Source organism: Mastomys coucha, unplaced genomic scaffold (genome assembly GCF_008632895.1).
Source record: "Mastomys coucha isolate ucsf_1 unplaced genomic scaffold, UCSF_Mcou_1 pScaffold20, whole genome shotgun sequence".
In the NCBI taxonomy this organism is placed as follows: Eukaryota; Metazoa; Chordata; class Mammalia; order Rodentia; family Muridae; genus Mastomys; species Mastomys coucha.
Window position 1 is genome coordinate 34,283,288 of NW_022196903.1, and position 5,452 is coordinate 34,288,739.

Below are 5,452 nucleotides of genomic sequence, written 5' to 3' on the forward strand. Positions count from 1 at the left end.
TGTCTTCAGACACACACCTTAAGGGTGCATCAGATCCCATTATAGATGGTTGTGAGCCACCAAGTGGATGCTAGAAATTGAACTCAGGACCTCTGAAACAGAGGTCAGTGCACCTTTTTTTCTTCTTCTTCTTCTTTTTTTTTTTTTTTTTTTTTTTTTTTTTTGTCTTTTCGAGACAGGGTTTCTCTGTATAGCCTTAGCTGTCCTGGAACTCACTCTGTGTAGACCAGGCTGGCCTGGAACTCAGAAATCCATCTTGCCTCTGCCTCCCAAGTGCTGGGATTAAAGGTGTATGCACTACCACTGCCCGGTTGATGTCAGTGCTCTTAATCACTGAGCCATCTCTCCAGCCCAGATTCGTTTCTTTATAGATATGAATTAAGACATCAACTTTAACTCCAAATGGGGTTTGAAACTTGAGTTTTGTTTTCTATTACATAAAAAGTTATAAAATATGGAGCTAGGTTGATGGCTCTGCTGGTAAAGTGCATATCGTGCAAGCTTGGGAACTTGAATTCAATCCCTGGCACCTGAGTAAAACAGCCAGGGAGGAAGATCAACCCTGGGGAGAGGAAGATACTGGCCAGGCAAGCTAGCCAAATCAGCTCCAGGGTCAGTGAAGGGCTCTACCCTGAGGAAGGCACCCAGTGTCTGCCTCTGGCCTCCTCACACACAGGAACACATACACGCTCACTGAGAGAAACAAAGAAACTGGAACCATGGTATGTAGCTCTAGCTTGCCTAAGCCTCACAGAGACTGATCTGCCTCTGGCCCTCTGAGTGCTGAGCTTAAAGACGTGTGCCAGCACACATGGCTAAGTCTGTAAACTACTGCTCAGCGCATTGCTTCACAGGACAGGAGAAAGAAATCAGAATTTCAAGCTATCTTTTTAATTAAGAACTTCAAAAACAGTAATAAATGTATAATCGACCTTAATATTCAGGACTTGTTAAGGTTAAAAAAAAAAAGTCATGTTTCCACACGTTTGATAATTAACTTATTACTGGAGATAGGGTCTCACTATGTAGCCGTGGCTGGCATGGAACTTGGTATGTAGACCAGGTTGGCCTCATACAGAGACCTGTCTCTCAAGTGCTGCTATTAAAAGCATGTACTACCATACCTAAAGGTACTTTTAAACAAATACTAAAAAGTGACTTTAGCTCATAGTAATAAAAATAAATTTAATTATGGGGGGTTGGCACATGCCTTTAATCCCAGCACTTGGGAGGCAGAGGCAGGCAGATTTCTGAGTTCGAGGCCAGCCTGGTCTACAGAGTGAGTTCCAGGACAGCCAGAGCTATACAGAGAAACCCTGTCTCGAACCCCCACGCACAAAAAAAAAAAAAAATAAGTTTAATTACTAAAGAGACTTGGAGACTGGAGTCCTAGCTCAGTGCCAGAACCACCTGCTTGGCAGGAAGAAGACTCTAGGTTCGGTTCTTAGTACACCCATTCCCATGGAAATAAAATAAGATTTTACAGTGTAGATGCCATGAAGAGAAAGAAAGGAATATAAAAATAGTTCTTGCTTTTAAGAAAATGATAAATCACAAAAAAGAAGAAGCCATGAGAAAGGAATTAATAATGAGGTCCTCCAAACCCAAGATTTTTTTCACTTAGAAAAAGGAGCACTCTATGAAAAACAAATGTAGAATTATGACACAGATTCGTATGAGAGGTGTCAGGAAGATCAAAGCTTAGGATGAGCTGGGCTTTGCCAAAAATAAGGACCCTTTGTATTTAGAGTCAGAAATGAAGTACAGTCCTAGTCTGTGAGGCAGATGAGGTAATGTGGATGCGTGATAAAGCAAAATTGTTCAACCTCTGCTCTGGCTTTGTTACCCTTATCCAGGGTATCTTTAAGCCAGGAAATATCGTCTAAAACAAACAAACAAAGAAAGAAAAGGAACTAAGACTCCATTTGATCTCTTTGTACAGGACCAAGTGACCTAGGTTCTCTACTCGAACCTAGACTTTTATTCAAGTATTTATTTTCATATGTATGTGTTTGTGCACAAGCTCAAGTGTATCACAGGAGTACAATAGCCTATGGAGGCTGGACAAGGGCATCAGATCTCCTAGAACTGGAATTGCAGGTGGTTGTGAGTCACCGTGTGGGTGCTAGGAATTGAACCTGGGTCCTCTACAAGAGCAGTTCTTAACTGCTGAGCCATCTATCTAGCCCTAGACTCTGTGCCCTTTTGGTTGTTGTTTAGTTTTAGTTCTGTTTGTTTGTTTTGTTTTGTGTTTTTTTTTTTTTTTTTTTTTTTTGAGACAGGGTTTCTCTGTATAGCCCTGGCTGTCCTGGAACTCACTCTGTAGACCAGGCTGGCCTGGAACTCAGAAATTCTCCTGCCTCTGCCTCCGAAGTGCTGGGATTAAAGGCATGCACCACCACTGCCTGCCTCAGTTTTAGTTTTTTGAAGCAGGGTTTATCTATGTAACCTTGACTGTCCTGGAGCTCACTCTGTAGATCAAGCTAGCCTTGAACTCAGAGATCTGCCTGCTTCTGCCTCCTGAATGCTGGAATTAAAGGCGTGCACCACCACTAGCCTCCCTAGACTTATGTTTCTTGAGTGATGCTTCAAAGGGAAACATTCAAAGGTAGAGAGAGGTGAGGCTAGAGAAAGCCTGATACAGGAAGAAGAAGGCATCACACAGGGAGAGGAGAAACTTCATAGTCCAAGAGAAAAAGAAAAACTGATAGACTGATAGCAACACAGAAAAAAACTATTGGCTGTGTAAAGAGAGCAGAGGCTGGAGAATAGAGCAGATATTGTATGCCAGGAGCTCGTCCAGTGGTATAGTACCTGTTCTCTCCTCTGATCACAACAGCCTCCATGTGAGTAGTGATGAGGTTCTCTGACTCTGACAGAAACAGGTGAGATTTGGCTACAGGTCTGCATGATGTCACTCCATCTCATCCATATGCTGAAAGGGCACAGTTATGTGGAACTCAGGAGATAATAATAAACTCAAGAGGCCGGTCTGCTCCTTGACATCAAGGAGACCTGTGAGCAGATGGAAGGGCCTCCATGATGGGTAGGATGATCCTCTCTGGGTAAGAACACAGAAGCACAAAGGAAACAGATAAGTCCAGTGCTCCAACTTGTGGATAGTTTCACAGGCACATGCCTAAATCTAAACTGTGCATTAGTGTATGTGGTTTATTTATTATACCTCAGTTACACTTTAAGAAACCCAGGCTGGAATGGGCAGGATGGCATGATGGGAAAGTTGTTGCTTACTGTACAAGCCTGATGACCTCAGTCCAACGTCTGGAACTCACATAAAAGAGGAAGGAAAGAGTCAACTCCACAGAGTTGTCCTCTGACCTCCACATGTGCACTGTAGTATTTGTGCAACCACAAACATCACACACACACACACACACACACACACACACACACACACACACAAAGAAGTAATAAAAATGTAAAAACAAAACAATATAGGACGGCACTGAACTTTCCATCATCCTGACTCAGCTTCCTGATAAAATAAAGTTTTGTTGTTGTTTGAGACAGAATCATGTATGTAGCTAATGAAGGCTACCGTAAGTTGCTATGTTGCCAAGGCTGGCCTTGGTAGTCCTCCAGTCTCCATCTCCAAGATAGGAATGTGCTACAAGTCCAAGTCCTTTTGGTTTTGTGTTTGTTTGTTTGTTTGTTTGTTTGTTTGAAACAGTGTCTTGTAATGTATGTGCCCCACAGCTGTCCAAGGAAACTATCTTAAAAAACAAAGTAGAGGGGACTGACATAACCGTGGCAGAACCAGGGAAAGAGAGACAGGCAGATCTCTGAGTTCACGTCCAGCCTGCTCTACAGAAAGAGTTCCAGGACAGCCAGAGCTACATACAGAGAATCCCTGTCTTGAAAAACCAATGATGATGACAATGACTACGACATTTGATATGATGACATATGATAATCTAGAGCCAGGCATGGTGATACATGCCTTTAATCCCAGCATTCAGGAGGCAGAGATGGGCAGATCTCTGCGAGCATGAAGCCAACCTGGTCTGTATATCAAGCTCCAAATCAACCAAGGCTACATAGTAAGACCTTACCTGGAAAAAAATAAATAAAATAAAATAAAATAAAATGAATAAATAAACAAAGTAGCTGGCCCTAGTGGCAGAGGCTTGTAACGCTATCTACTATAAAGAGTAAGGCGGGCTGGAGAGATGGCTCAGCAGGTAAGAGCACTGACTGCTCTTCCAAAGGTCCTGAGTTCGGATCCCAGCAACCACATGGTGGCTCACAACCACTCATAATGAGATCTGACGCCCTCTTCTAGGGTGTCTGAAGACAGCTATTCTGGAGCGAGCGGGGCCCGGAGCAAGCAGAGGTCCTGAGTTCAATTCCCAGCAGCCACATGATGGCTCACGGCCTTCTGTACAGCTACAGTGTACTCATATAAAATAAATAAATAAATCTTTAAAAAAAAAAAGAGAGTAAGGCAAGTGGATAACAAATTCAAGGCCCAACTCGCAGTACAAAGTGAGTTTAAGGCCAACCTGAACAATTTAGTTAAGGTCTTGTTTCAAAATTAAAGGTAAGACTAGACAGGGCCTGGTAAGACAGCTCAGTGTGGTGAAGTGCTTACCTGACATGTATGAAGAAAACAACAACAACAACACATTAGATACTGTACCTAAATTATTTTGAATATGTCAAAATAATGATCTATTCATAGGGACAGGGACTCAGGGCCAGGAATCAGAAGTACAATTCAAGGAAGGATGATTTATGCTGTGTAACTTAAGTACTTCCTGCTAAGATTCATGAACATGGGAGAATAGAAAAGAAAAACCCTGGGACTAGAGCTGAGCACAAGGCACAGAGAAGAACCTGTCAGATCTGACAGGAAGGCAGGGCTGCATGGAAGATGAAGGTCTCTGAAAACAAACAAAAACCCAATGAGATGGGAAGCTCACTGGCAATGCTCTCTTTGTAAAGTATATATGTTATTTTATGTTCATTAACATTATGATTGTGTGTATGAGGGTGTCAGAAGCCCTAGAACTGGAATCACAGACAGGTGTGAGCTGCCATGTGGGTGCTGAGAACTGACCCCCGGGGCTCTAGAAGAGCAGACTGTGCTCTTAACCATTGACCCATCTCTCCAGCCCCTGCAAGTACATTTTTAACACTAAACAAAAGTCTGATAAGACTGAGCTGAATCTATTGGAGCCTTAGGATGGCGAGTGTTCATAAATAAACACTTAGGAAAATGTGCCAGTGAGAAAATAAGTCTGCTTTAACTTCAGAACAATTCAAGCTATAAGAGGAAGGAAACAATCACAGTACCCTGGGGGCTTCGTGTGCATCTCACTTAAACCCGGGCTATTATTTAAATAAAAATGAAAGGATACAACTATTCTGCCGGGCGGTGGTGGCGCACGCCTTTAATCCCAGCACTTGGGAGGCAGAGGCAGGTGGATTT